At 42.6% G+C, this 15,728-nt stretch overlaps 1 pseudogene; it reads right to left on the bottom strand.

The window, feature by feature from the left end:
• Nucleotides 1-337: 337 nt before the first annotated feature.
• Nucleotides 338-670, bottom strand: LOC110594504 (annotated as a pseudogene).
• Nucleotides 671-15,728: the final 15,058 nt, after the last annotated feature.

The raw sequence follows: 15,728 nt of genomic DNA, 5'->3' as shown, positions 1-15,728 counted from the left end.
GTTGGGGTCTTACTCTGTCCCTCAGGCTGGAGTGCAGGGGCACGATCATGGCTCACTGTAGCCTTGACCTCCTGGGTTCAGGTGATACTTCCACTTCAGCCTCTCAAATAGCTAGGATTACAGGTGTGTGCCACCATGCCTGGCTAATTTTTTTGATTTGTTTGTAGAGACAAGGTTTCGCTATGTTGTCCAGGCTGTTCTTGAACTTCTGGGGTCAAGCAATCCTCTCACCTCAAGCCTCCTAAAGTGCTGGGATTACAGGTGTGAGCCATCACACCCGGCCATAAATATTTATTTTTTTTCCAAATCCACTTTTATTTCTTTATTTTCCAATGACTTAAATTCTTGAAGGGTACGACATTACACGGATTCAGTGTCCAATGGCCTTAGCAGGAAGGTTGCTTCAGAACTGGGCATGAACCATGCCACTGTCTCACTGGGCCCGAGTTATCTTTCCCCAGATTACTCTGGTTTTGTTTGGTTTGCCACCTGGAATCACTGTGGTGTTCTTTGCTTTATATACATAAGCACAGCTCTTGCCCAAATAGAATTCAGTTTCATTTCAGGCATAAACACCTTCAATTTGGAGAAGAGCTGTGTGCTACCTTTGGTTCTGGAGACCTCGCTTACAGTCAGCAAAAATGGCTTTGGACCACAGCCTTCCAGACATATTTGCCTCTTGGAAGTCCTGTTCCCAGCAGGCCTCCACGGGCTCCAAGATGGCGGAAAGAGCCATAAATTTCTTAAATGATAATATTTAAAATTTGAAAATCAAATAATATTTCATTTATATAGGGTACATGGCTTAATTAGAATTGAAGATATATACTTTTATGGAAGTATTCTCAATCTTTATATATAGTTAATATATTTAATTAGGCACCTGTACTCTTGACTTGTGTTCTCTTCTCAAATAATCATATAAAACAATCTTTGTTACACAACCGCTACCTATTCATTTTGTGTTTATATTCATTTTCTGGCATATTTTAATGAAGATATAATAAAAATAGTCATATAACATCATAAAATCAAACCACAGAACAGTTCACCACACCCCCAAATCTCCCCAGACCCCTTTGTAGTCACCTTCTCCCCCTACCCTCAGCCCCTGGCAACCACTGGCTTGTTTTTCAGACCTACAGTTTTCCCTTTTCAGAATTTCATATAAATGGAATCACACAGTGTATAACTCTGGATCTGGCTTCTTTCACTAGGCCTAGCTCACTTGAGTCATCCCTGTTGTATGTATAATATTCCACTGACTTTTCTTATGTATCATTTCATTACATAGATGAGGCACCACAGTTTGTTTATCCATTCAGAAAGTTAAGGGCATTTGGATGTGTGTGAGGTCTGACAATTAAGTTTGCAAACTCACCAAAGAAAAAGTGCTACATACCTCATTGCTAAATATCACTATAGTCACCTTCAAAGTACTCCCCTTGGGAAGTTATGCACTGAGACCAGCACCCAGTCCACCTGTCAAAGCAATTTTGGAACTCCTTTTCTGAAGTGGCCATCAGAGCTCTCATCGCGAGAACGTTGGAATTTGAGTTAGAGTGACAAATAAACATTAAATTTTTTGTTAAACTTGGCAAGCATAGAAGTGAAATCAGAGACATGTTAGTCCAAGTTTATGGGTATAATGCCACTAAGAAAATGGCAGTGTACAAATGGATTAAACATTTTTCTGAGAGGAGAGAAAGCATCACTGTTAAAGAGAGGTCAGAACAGCCAATAACAAGCAAAGCTGACAAAAACAATGCAAAAATTTGTCAAATTGTGCATCAAAATCATCAGCTGACTGTGAAAAGCATAGCAGACCTAATAAACATCATTAGAGAAACAGGAAAATCTTAACTGAAAATCTTGGCATGAAAAAAGTGTGTGCAAAAATGGTCCTGAAGGAGCTCTTATATTACAACAATGCACCAGCTCATACAACGCTATTTGTGAGGGAGATTTTAGCCAGTAAACAAATAACTGTATTAGAACACCCTCCCTACTCACCTGATCTGCCTCCCTATGATTTTTTTCTTTACCTGAAGATAAAGAAAATATTGAAAGGAAGACATTTTGATGACATTCAGGACATGAAGGGTAATATGGTGACAGATCTGATGGCTATCTCAGAAAAAGAGTTCCGAAATTGCTTTGATAGTGAACTAGGTGCTGGCATCAGTGCATAGCTTCCCAAGGAGAGTACTTCTAAGGTGATCATACTGATATTCAGCAATGAGGTATGGAGCAGCTTTTCTAAGATTAGTTTGCAAACTTAATTGTCAGACCTCATATCAGTCTGGGTTCTCTAGAGATCCTATCTATCTATCATCTATCTACCATCTTTATCTATCTATCTATCTATCTATCTATCTATCTATCTATCTATCTTTCTTCTATCTAGAATGAATAAATGAATGAATGAATGAATGAATGAGAGTTTAGGGAATTAACTCCTGTGATTGTGGCAGCTGTAAATCCAAAATCTGCAGGATTGCAGAGCAGGCTGGCAGACTAATAGCTCAGGGAGTATCTCTATGTTCTTGTCTTGGGACAGAATTCCTTCTTCACTGGAAGCCTCAGTTTTGCTCTTATGCCCTGCAACTGATTGAATGAAGCCCATTCATATTATCAACAGTAATCTTCTTTACTTAAAGTAAACTGATTGTAAATCTGTTGCTGTTATTGTTTTAGAGACTGTCTCACTCTGTTGCCCAGGCTGGCCTCAAGTTCCTGTTCTCAAGCAATCCTCCCACCTCAGCCTCCCAAAGTACTGGGATTACAGGCATGAGCCACCTCACCCAGACTGATTGTAAATGTTAATCACATCTACAAAATATCTTTCCAGCAACATCTGGACCCTAGTTTGACCAAACAACCATAGCCTAGCTAAGTTGTCACATAAAATTACTCATCACAGGATATTTCCAGTTTTAGGTGAGTATGAATAAAGCTACTATAAACATATAAGCATTCCTGTACATATTTTATGTGAATATATGTTTTCATTTCACTTGGGTAAATCACTTGGAGTAGGACTGCTGAGTAAGTATATGTTTAATTTTATAAATAACTGCCAAACTGTTCTCCGAAGTGGTTATACCATTTTGCATTTCAACCAGCAATATATGAGAATTCCCATTGCTCCTGTCTTCATCATCACTTGGTATTGTCTTCTTAAAATTTTAGCTAAGGAACTAGGTATGAAGGAGTGAGAAAAGCGAGAATACATACAGCATTATGTATTTTTTTAGTTATAAAAATGAAAACTAAGCAATACATATATATCCATCCATGTATTGCAATTCTATTTTAGAATTTATAAAAGAACGATAAACTAAAAATTCAGAATAGGGCTTAGGTCTGTTGGTGGGACGAAAGTAGAGGAAGAGAAAAGAAACCAAAGGAGAAAAATAAATAAAACCAAAAAAAAAAAAAAAGGAAGAAGAGAAACCTACAGGCATATGTGAATTATTGTCCATGTCCTAGTTCCTGAGTTAAACGATGAGATCATGGTTAATGAAAAGACAGAAGTGACTCTCTTGGATGCTAATCTGCCATGCTGACTTCTGATTTGCCCCAGTCCCATGAACACCTCCTGATTCCTACTTTATTTACTGTTCCTGGAGTAAGAACATGTCAACCTTGATGCTATCACACAAATTATAGGCTATGACGTTATATAGCCTATAGCACTCTTGCTTCTTCTAAGGATTTCCTTAGTCGTCCTGCTGGAGCACGTCCCCCTCTTCCTAGGATATAGGAGCTCTGGGTAATAGTGCAGGAAGCTACTTGTCTTGCAGCTGCCCACGACCACACCCTCTTCCATAAGTTCTCCAAATAAATCACCCTACACCAACAAACCGGACTTGTCTGCCTCGTCCTTTGGTTTCCCTGCTCCTTCTGCATTTGGCAGTCACTTTGAATATATAGCCCCTTCACAGAACAGTTGTTCATTATTTCACTAAACCATAAATGGAGTCTTAAAGGGGCCACCCATGGACTAGTGATGACAGTACGTTTCAAACCAAGGATTGTGATGAATCCAGTTTTGTGCTCTTGAAGTCCAATTTTTTTAAAAAAGGAGGTTAGTGGCAATATGGATACTATATTGAATGGTAGAAAAAAGACGGCACAAAGAACCAGGAAGGAAAGACATTCCAGGAATCAATAAATGAAAATTGTAGACCGAGGTGGCAAATGTAAAGATGGAGAGGGGGCAGATTTAAATGACAAGTAGGAGGGGAGATGGGCAGACTTTGTGATCAAATGAATGTGGGGAAGAAGGGAGATGATGGAAGTGGCTGATGTCTCTAGCTTCTGAGAATGAGCCTTATTCATTCATCAGATGGGGAATGCCTGGGCAGAATTTTCAGGGACCTGAAGAGCCCAGAGGACTATTCAAAATTAAAGCATAGGCCTGGTATGGTGGCTCACATCTGTAATCCCAGCACTTTGGGGTGTCAAGGTAGGATTGCTTGAGGCCAGAAGAGCAAGACCAGCCTGAGCAACATAGTGAGACCTCGTCTCTACAAAAAAATAAACAAAGAAGCCAGGCATGATGGTGCACACCTGTAGTCCTAGCTACCTAGGAGGCTGAGGCAGAAGGACAACTGATTGAGCCAGGAGGCTGAGGCTGTGGTGAGCCGTGATCATGCCACTGTACTCTAGTCTGGGCAACAGGAGTGAGACCCTGACTCAAAAAACAAACAAAACAAAACAAAAATGAAAGTATGGGGCTCAGGAAATGGGAGGCAGAGACTAGAGAATAATTTGTCTATAATAATGATGTCCATTCCATGCCCTGTACCAAGTGTATTATATTCTGCTGGCTTTTTACAACAAAAAATTCCTGCGGTGATATTATATATATGACAGAGGAGAAAACAGGGACTAAAGAAATGCTGAGCATGGTGGCCCATACCTGTAATCTCAACCCTTTGGGAGGCCAAAGTGGGAAGATCACTTGAGGTCAGAAGTTCAAGACCAGCCTGGGCAACATAGTGAGACATCATCTCTACAAAACAGAACAAAAGAAAACAAAAAACTAGCCAGGTGTGGTGGTGCATGCCTGTAGTTCCAGCTCCTGGGGAGGCTGAGGTAGAAAGACTGCTTGAGCCCAGTTCAATTGAGGTTGGGGTGAACTGTAATCGTGCCACTGTACTCCACCCTGGGTGAAATAGTGAGACCCTGACTCAAAACAAAAAACGAGAAATGCTGAGCAACTTGAAGGACCCAACTGAGATCAGAAACGGTTAGGTTTGTGATGGTGTTAACTGGCAAGGCTATCTAACTTTTCTCTGGCAGTTCTTGACAGTCAGTGCAAAGGAGTGAAAAAAATATCAAAGGTTGGGGATTGTTGGTAGAAAGCCTGAGAAATTAAGACAGCCAGTGAGAGCATCTTACCTGATGACCCTGTTAGGGTCCTGGTCTAGCAGAATGAGATCCAGGAGGGGTTGGAGGACTGCAGGAAGGAGCCCATTAAGAACTTCAGAGGATTTAGTGGATTCCTGCTCCCTAACCATCAGATTTGAGGACTCTACTTGTCATGCAGACCAGAAACTTATTTTTCTAAATTGTTTCTAAGTGACTTAAATACTACAGTCTCTGATAACAGTACAGGTTGAGATTGCTATAGGCTGTACTTCTAACATTTGTCTAATTTCTTTTCTTTCTTTTTTCTTTTTGAGTTGGAATCTTACTCTGTCACCCAGGCTGGAGTGCAGTGGCACACTCACACATAGCCACTGCAGCCTCCATCTGCTGGGCTTAGTGACTATTCCACCTCAGCCTTCTAAGCAGCTGGAACTACAGGCATGTGCCACCACACTCGGCTAATTTTTTTTTTTTTATTCATTGTAGAGATGAGGTATCACCAAGTTGCCCAGGCTGGTCTCAAACCTGTGGGCTCAGGCAATCCTCTCACCTCGGCCTCCCAAGTGCTGGGAGCCACCGTGCCCAACTTGTCTAATTTCATATTAGGTTCTCAGCCTTCTTCTCACCAATGATGCCCACCCCCTCCCCCAGGGGATACTTTCTCTAATCCTAAAACTTCAACTGCCCCTACAGGTTTATTACTCCCAAAGCCAGTCTGGGTCTCTACATGTGTTCCAGACTGCTCTAACCATTTACACATTGTACAGCTTTAAATGCATGCCCCACCAGCAAGTGTAAAACCAAACTAACTTTCCCTGTAACCTGTTCTTTCTCCCATATTCCCTGACTCAGTGAAAGGCCCATAATAATCCAAGTTATTAACATGGGAGTTATCTCAGTTTTCCATTTCTTCCATCCTTCCACCCTTTCATCTTGTGTCCATAACCTTCGGTCTCTTCTCATTGCTACTGCCTAAATCCACTCAATGTATACCTCCTTCTTTCTTGCCTGGACTATTGAAATTACATCTCAGAAGCTCTCTCAGCCTGATATCTTTCATCCCTACAATACTCCACATTATTACATAAGTCATCTTGTTACTAAACAGATCTGATGTTATGCCTCTACTTAAAACTCCTGAATACATATGGAAGAGTGTGGGACCAAGAATAGCCAAGACACTTCTATAGAAGAGCAGGAAGGAGGAGACTACTCCATCAGGATGATAACTTATTTTGAAGATGCAATATTGGCACAGGCATAGACAAGCTGGCCAACAGAGAATAGAGAGACCAGAAACCAATCCGGGCATATGTGAAACCCTAGTATGTGACTCTGTTGGCTATGAAGGTGTGCTCAGACTTCCTCCAAAGAGAATTTACTGCCAGGACTGTAGTTAGTGGACAGTCTACAAGTGCCATGTTCGTCACATCGGCAGCAGCATTCATGCAGAGACCATGCTGTCCTGTGGCAGCCTCCAACCAGCAACCAAGATGGCAGAGGCTCTGGAGCTGTGCCACTCCTGCCTGCATGGGACTTCTCTCAGGGGTGATCTTGGTGGGGGACCTTCAGTGGGTTAGCCAAGAGTTTCCCAAAGCTACACCAAATCTGAGATAAATCCTAGCCAACCCTCCTTCCTCCTTCTCTTTTTTTCACAGGTGTCTAGCCTCTACCATGAGCATCCTTGCTTATTCAATTCCCCTCCTCTTTTCATCCTTTATGATATTTTCCCCTCAATACATCTCCTGCATATTCCAATTCCAGCTTGGCATCTTCTTCTAAAATGATCCACATTGCACAATAATAGAAGGAGGTCAAATCACTTGGGGGGGGGAGCTGTTTAATAAATAAAGTTAGAAAATAATGGCTATCCATAGAGAAAAAAAAATGAAATTTGGTTCCTACTCCACACATATACAAAATTTTACTCCAAGTCATGACTCAAATATATAATACAAAGTTTTAAAAACTGTTAGTAGTTTCTATGATTATCTCTTACAGTCTCTATAATTTAGACCTTGAGATGGGGAAATATGTTAAAAAATTTTTTTAATCTGAGAATCAGAGCCTATGTTGCTCAGGATGGCGTGCAATGGCTATTTTCAGGCGCAATAGCACACTGCACCCTTGAATTTCAGGCCTCAAGCTATCCTCCCATCTCAGCCTCTGGAGTCTCTGGGACTACAAGTGTGCCTCTGGAATATTTTTTTTTTTTTTTTGAGTTGGAGTCTCACTCTGTCACTCAGACTGGAGTGCAGTGGCCGCTCCCGGCCACCGCAGCCTCGACCTGCTGCGATCCTTCCACTCAGCTGGAACTACAGGCTTAGGCAATCCACTCACCTCAGCCTCCCAAAGCATGGGATTACAGGCTGAGCCACCAAGCTCGGCTTATTTTTATTTTTATTATAGGAATGTGGGGTACAAGTGAGGACTAACTACACAAGTAGACTGCATGCAGCTGAAGTTTCGGTTTCTAACTGGCCCTCATTCCCCCTGCTAATGAACCGGGTACTCTTTGTATTGTCCCGTGCCCGTCTTCCTCCATCCCTCCTTCCCTCCCCTAGCAGTGCCAAGTGACTGCCAACCCCTCTTTATGCTAATGTGACTAATGTTCAAGGTCCACTTATAAGTGAGAACATGCAATATTCAGATATTTCTGTGATAGTTTACTTATAAGAAACAAAAAATGAAAGTGGTCTGGATAAAGAAAATGTACACGATGGAGTATTATGCAGCCATAAAGAAGAACAAAATCATGGACTTCACAGCAAATTGGATGGAGTTGGAGACCATATTAACTCCATCCAATTTGCTGTGAAGTCCATGATTTTGTTCTTCTTTATGGCTGCATAATACTCCATCGTGTACATTTTCTTTATCCAGACCACTTTCATTTTTTTTTTTTTTAATTTATTTATTGTAGAGACGAGGTCTCACCAGTTTGCTCGTGCTGTTCTGGAACCCATGGGCTCAGGCATTCCTCTCTCCTCTGCCACCCAAAGTGCTGGGATTACAGGCCGAGTCACCGAGCCCGGTCACCAGTCTGCGTTCAATGGGCAGTAGGGCTGATTCTATGTATTTGCTATTGTGAATAGTGCATCAATAAATATGGATGTGCAGGTATCTTTTTTGTAGAACAATTTATGTTCCTCCAGGTATATTCCCAGGAGAGGCATTGCTGGATCATATGGAAGGTCAATTTTTCATTCTTTTAGGAATCGCCACACTGCTGTCCATAGAGGTCGAACTAGTTTGCACACCCACCACCAGTGTAGAAGCATTCCCTTTTCTCTGTACCTGTGCTTGATGGCCATCCTTACCGGAGTTAGGTGGCATCACATTGTAGTTTTGATTTGCGTTTCTCTGAAGATTAGTGAGGCTGGGCATTTTGTCATGTGTCTGTTGGCTGCTTGTATGTCATCTTTTGAAAAGTGTCTGTTCATGTCCTTTGCCCACTTTTTAATGGGTTTGTTTTTTTCCTTTCACTGAGTTCCCTGTAGATCCTGGATGTTTGGGCTTTGTCAGATGCATAATTTGTAAATACTTTTTCCCATTCTGTGGGTTGTTTCTTTACTCTGATAGTTTCTTTTGCTAAGCAAAAACTTTCCAGTTTGATGAAATCTCAATTGTCTATCTTAGCATTTGCTTTTGGGGACTTGATCAAGAATTTGTTGCCAATTCTGACGTGCATAGGGTGTTTCCTACATTTCTAACTGGCCCTCACTCCCCCTGGTAATGAACCAGTTTCATTCTTCTGCATGTGGTCAGCTATTTTTCCCATCTGTATTTGCTAAATATGGTCTCCTTTCCCCAGTGATTGTTACTGCTGGCTTTGTCAAACATGAGTTGGTTGAGAGACCATGGTTTTGCTTCCAGAATCTCTATCCTGTTGCATTGGTCTGTGTACCTATTCTTGTACTAATTCCAGGCTGTTTGGGTTACTGTAGCCTTGTAACAAAACTTAAAGTCTGGAAGTGTGATACCTCCCCCTTTGTTCCTTTTGCTGAGGATTGTTTAGGCTATTCGTGCTCTTTTCTGTTTCCATATGAATTTCTATATTGTCATTTCCAGGTCTTTCACGTCTTTGGTTAGGTGAATGCCAAGATATTTTCTTCCTTCCTTCCTTCCTTCTTTGGTTAGGTGAATGCCAAGGTATTTCCTTCCTTCCTTCCTTCTTTGGTTAGGTGAATGCCAAGGTATTTCCTCCCTCCCTCCTTTCCTCCCTTCCTTCCATGTGCTGGGCTCCTGCGATCCTTCTGCCTCAGCCTTCCAAGTAGCTGGAACTACAGGCATGTGCCACCATGCCTGGCTGATTTTTTGATTTATTATAGAGATGAGGTCTCGCCAAGTTGTCCAGGCGGGGCGGGTCTCGAACCCGCAGGCTCAGGCAATCCACTCACCTCGGTCTCCCAAAGCGCGGGATTACAGGCTCAGTCACCGAGCCCGGCTTCTTTCTTTCTTTTTTTGTGTGGCTATTGTGAACGGGATTATGCTTTTTTATTTGGTTCTCTGTCTGCTTGCTGCTGGTGTGTAGAAATGCAACTGTCTTTTGCACATTGATTTTTGTATCCTGAGATTTTACCAGTCATTTATCAGTGTGAGGAGAATTTGACAGACTCCTTAGGGTTTTCAAGGTAAAAAAATCATATCAACTGCAAAGAGGTATAGCTTTTCTCTTTTCCTATTTGGATAACCCTGATTTCCTGGAATATTTCGTAAATACACAAATACACATATACACACGATACATATATCTGACCTTTTTTTCTTTTCTTTTTTTTTTTTTTGAGTTGAGTCTCGCTCTGTCATTGAGGTTGGAGTGCAGTGGCATGATCATAGCTCAACACAGCCTCAACCTGCTGGGCTCAGGCAATCCTTCCACTTCAGCTTCCCATGTAGCTGAGATTATAGGCGCACAACACCACACTCAACTAATTTTTTGAATTTTTGTAGAGATGATGTCTCACTGTGTTGCCTAGGTTGGTCTCAAACTCCTGGGCTCAAGCATCCTCCCAGAGCGCTGGGATTATAGGCGAGAGCCACTGCGCCTGGCTTGACTATTTTAAAATTAAGAACTTTGTTCATCAAAGGCATTTTTTTTTACAAAAGAGAGACAAGTTACAAACTAACTAAGAAGATATTTGCACTACACATAACCAACAGAGGATTAGCATTAAGAATTCCTACAAATCAACAAGAGAAGCACATACAATTTAGTAGAAAAATAGGTAAGAGATATCAACAGGCGTCTTTTGGAAGAGAAAATACATATGACTAATAAAATATGAAAAGATTTTTTGTTTTTGAGTTGGAGTCTCACTCTGTCGCCCAGACTGGAGTGCAGTGGCCGCTCCTAGCCACCGCAGCCTTGACCTGCTGGGCTCCGGTGATCCTTCCTCCTTAGCCTTCCAAGTAGTCAGAACTACAGGCGTGCGCTAACATGCCCAGCGATTTTTTTGGATTTATTGTAGAGATGAGGGCTTGCCAAGTTGTCCAGGTGGGTCTCAAACCCGCGGACTCAGGCAACCCACTCACCTCGGCCTCCCAAAGCACAGGATTACAGGCTGAGCCACCGAGCCCAGTAAAAAGATTTTCAACTTTATTGATTAGGTACATGCAAATTAAGACCCTACTGAGCTAACATTTCAATGGATAAAAGTGTAAAAATCCTGACAAAACCAAGTGTTGAAAAGAAGAATGTGGACCAGGCATGGTGGTTCACACCTGTAATCCCAGTGCTTTGGGAGGCTGAGGCAAAAGAACTGCTTGAGTGCAGGAGCGCAAGACCAGCCCGGACACAAAACGAGTCCCCAACTCTACGAAAACAAAAATAAAAATGAGCCAGGCATGATGGTGTGCACCTGTAATCCCAGCTACTCAGAAGGCTGAAGCAGGATTGCTTGAGACAAGAAGTTCGAGGCTGCGTTGGGCTATGATCACTCCACTGCACGCCAGCCTAAGTAGCAGAGTGTGACCCTGTCTCAGAGAGAATGAGAGTGAGAGCGTGAGAGAGAGAGAGAGAGAGAGAGGATAGAACCTTCTAAAGAATGCTGATGAGAGTGTAAATCTATATATCCACGCTGGGAAAAAAGTTTGACATTACCCGCCAAAATTGGATGTTTACATACCCTGTGACTTGACGATTTCACTTTTGAGTATAGATCCAAATAGATCAAGGAAAAGTTTTTGCACATCTATAACAGGAGACATGTACAAGAATGTTCATGACAGCATTATTCACAATAGTACATACCTGGAAGTCACTTGAACGTCCATCAATGACAAGAGAAACAAAGTGTGATATATTCACGTACCTAATATAATAGGGAAAATGGATGAACTACATACATAAAATATAGCTGAAATTTATTAACATTAAGTGAAAAAAGTCTCAAAATATTACAAAGCCCTAATTTTTTTCCTTTGTAATAAACTATTTGTGTTAGAGCAGTACTTGGTTTATAAAAAAAATTGTGCAGGCCAGGCATGGTGGTTCATACCTGTACTCCCAGCACTTTTGGAGGCCAAGGTGAGAAGATCACTTGAGGCCAGAGTTTGAAATAGGCCTGGGCAACATAGTGAGACTTCATCTCCACAAAGAATCAAAAAAATTAGCAGAGCATGGTGGGGTGTGTCTGTAGTACCAGTTACTCAGGAGGCTGAGGCGGGAAGATCACCTGAGCCTATAAGGTTGAGGTTGCAGTCAGCTATGATCATGCCACTGCGTTCCAGCCTGGGTGACAGTGAGACTCTGACTCAAAAAAAAAAAAAAAAAAAGAAAGAAAGAAAGGAAAAGAAAAGAAAATTTGTACAGGAGTACAGAGTTCCCATATATCCTCTCCCCCACCACATACAAACAGTTTCACCTATTATTAACATTTAACATGAGTGTAGTACATTTGTTGCAATTGATGAACCAATATCGATACATTATTAACTGAAGTCCATAGTTTACATTGGGATTCTCTATGTTGCACAGTTCTGTGGGTTTTGACAAACTCATAATGTCATGTATCTACCATTGCAGTATAAGAATCATTTCACTACCTTGAAAAAACTCCTTGTGCTCCACCTCCTCATCCCTCTCCCCTCCCCCCTCCCCCAGAACTCCTGGCAACTACTGACTTTTCATTGTCTCTAGTTTTACCTTTCCTAGAAAGTCACATAGTTAGAAGTATAGAATATATAGCCTTTTCACACGGGCTTCTTTCACTTAGCAATATATATTTACGATTCCTCCATATGGCTGAGTGCAGTGGCTCACACCTGTAATTCCAGCATTTTAGGAGGCCTAGGTAAGAGTGGTGGCATGCACCCATATTCCCAGCTACTTGGGGAGCTGAGGTGGGACGGTCACTTGAGACCAGGTCGAGGTTGCTGTGGTCTGTAGAGCCACTACACTATAGCCTGGGTGACAGAGACCCTGTTTCTAAAAACAGATTCCTCTGTGTGTGTGTGTGTTTTGAGTCGGAGTCTCACTCTGTTGCCCTTGCCCAAGCTAGAGGACAGTGGCACGCTCACGGCCACTGCAGCCTCAACCTGCTGGGCTCAGGTGATCTTTCCACCTCAGCCTTCCAAGTAGCTGGAACCACAGGTGAGCACCACCATGCCTGGCTAGTTTTTGGATTTACTGTAGAGATGAGGTCTCACCAAGTTGCCCAGGCTGGTCTCGAACCCGTGGGCTCAGGCAATCCTCTACCTCAGCCTCTCAAAGTGCTGGGATTATAAGTGTGAGTCACCAAACCCAGCCCTTTTTTTTTTTGAAATGGGGTTTCCCTCTGTCTGACCCCTAGGCTGGAGTACAATGGAATCATCAGATAATGATAACTTCAAACTCCTGGGCTCAAGCCATCCTCCCACCTTGGCCTCCCAAAACAGAGGGATTATACATGTGAGCCACTGTGCCCAGGCCCTCCATGTCTTTTTTGTGGTTTGTCAGCTCATTTCTTTTTATCACTGAATAATATTCTATGCTATGGATGTACCACTTTGTAGCAGTTTATCCATTCACTTAAGGACATCGTGACTACTTTCAATTTTTGGCAATTATGAATAAAGTTGCTGTAAACATTTGTGTGCAAGTTTTTATGTAAACATAAGTTTTCAAGTCATTTGAGTAAAATACTTAGGAGTTAAGTTTAGTTTTGTAAGAAGCTGCCAAACTGTTTTCCAAAGTGGCTGTGCCCTTTTGTACTCTCACCGGCAACGAATGAGAGCTCCTGTTATTTACATCCTCAGTAACACTTAGTGTTGTCAGTATTTTGGATTTTAGCCATTCTAGTAAGGGTGTAGTGGGCATATTTTTATTTAGGAAAACAATTCAAATACACATGTGCATAACACATTTTTTAGGACTACATATACATGGAAGGAAGCTTTGTAAAAGGAAAGCAAGAAATAGTAAAAGACAGGATTCAGAATGATGATCACCCCAGGTGAGATGTGTGTGAGTGTGGGGGAGAGAGGTTAGTGTGTGGGGGAGGCACACCATAGATTTAGATGTAACTTGATGTCATTATAACTTTTTTAGGGTGGTGAGTTTGTGGCTATAATTAATAAAGGTGGATGAGGTAAACTGAATAATGGCCCACCAGAGACTTAAATGCCTTAAACCCCAGAACTTTTGTGAATGTTATGTTATGGTAAAAGAGATTTTACAGATATGGTTGAGAATCTTGAGATGGGGAGATTATCTTAGCCCAAAATAATCACAAAGTATCCTTGTAAGTGGAAGAGGGAGGCAGGAGGAGAGATATAAGTACAGAAGCAGAGGTCAGAGAGAAGACACTAAGCTTGTGTCTTTGGAGATGAAGAGGTCAACAGGCAGGGAATGCAGGCAGCCTTTGGAAGCTGGAAAAGGCAAGGAATGAGCTCCGGCCACACTCTGATTTCAGCCCAGTGAAACTGATTTTGGGCTTCTGAACCCCAGAACTGAAGATAAAAAAATTAAGCCTCTAAGTTTGTAGTTGTTTGCTACAAGGGCAATAGAAAACTTATACAGTGGTCCAGGCACGGGTCAATGAATTGAATTACAATTGCATCCAGTACTACACCTAGGTCCAATGACAAAAATAGATAAAACCTTTGAATGGCTCCTCACTACCTGGAAGATAAAGCTCAAATTCCTCGGTATGACAAAGACCTTGACAACATGGTTCTACAAGGCCCATGCCCATCTCTCTAGCTTGAGTTCTCAAAACCTCCTACTCCATGCTGTCCCCTACTCCCTCTCACCCCTCAAACCCATACATTACAGCCAAGGGTCCTGGTCTCTGAGACCCTTTGTTGTTACCATGGATTCTTATGGGGCTCAATTCCTTTGCCACTATCTCTATGGAGACTTCCAGGTTGAAATCTCCTCCTCCCAAAATTGACAATACAACCCTTGCTGCACGGTTGACTTCATCGAGATTAAGATTCAGTGGCACCCACAGCACAGCACAGAGGTCTTCAGAACATATTTGCAGAATGAACTCTTCAGGTACTGTAAACTGGGACCATTAAGCTCTGGCAACAGGTTGGGAGAGCTTTCTTTACCACCCCCCTTCACTAAGCTACAAGAGCAGGTCAGTTCAATAACATTCTTCTGAAAGTGCTTAAAGGAGCAAAAATTATACCACGAACTGTTGGGGTGGGGGTGGGGGGAGGTAGATCCCAAGGGGCTGCAGAGCAGTTTGACCATGGCATCCCTTATCTTTTCATTTTTTTGAGTTGGGGGTCTTGCTCTGTCACCCAGGCTGGAGTGTAGAGGCACGATCACGGCTCACTGCTGCCTCCACTCCCAGGGTCCAGGCAATTCTTCTGCCTCAGTCTCCCGAGTACAGTAGCTGGGACTCGGGGCATGCGCCACTACGTCCGGCTAATTTTGTAATTTTTTTGGCAGAGACAAGGTCTTGCCCGGGCTGATCTAGAACTCCTGAGCTCAAGCAATCCTCCTGCCTCGGCCTTCCAAAAGTGCTGGGATTACCGGCAAGAGCCACCACGAGGGGCCATGGTTTCCTGTATTTTCATGCAAGACCGCATCCCCCATCCACATGATTAATGTCCGTAAATGCAACCTTAAATCTGTGCCCGTGTCTACCCAAGGCTTTTTTTTAAACTCCAAGAATTAAGAGGGTAAGAGGGCAAGTCATTCTAGCGGACGGCTGCTCTTCTTACTCCCTTACCCGATGAGATAAAGGATAAGGAAACCTTTGAAACTTGTGGAGCAACTTACAAGCAGGCTACCTAGGCGAGAAAGACCTATTTACGGAAAAACTCGTCCCAGAGACGCAACCGGCCCTCGGAAATCCCGAGCTCCCCCTCCCCGCCCCGACCCCCTCGGGTCCCTACCAGGCCAGCCCCGGTCA

The sequence above is a fragment of the Carlito syrichta genome, unplaced genomic scaffold, assembly GCF_000164805.1.
Source record: "Carlito syrichta isolate Samal-C Ts95f unplaced genomic scaffold, Tarsius_syrichta-2.0.1 Scaffold315801, whole genome shotgun sequence".
Classification (NCBI taxonomy): Eukaryota; Metazoa; Chordata; class Mammalia; order Primates; family Tarsiidae; genus Carlito; species Carlito syrichta.
Note: the sequence above shows the minus strand (reverse complement) of the source record. Positions and strands in the feature narration are given on the sequence as shown.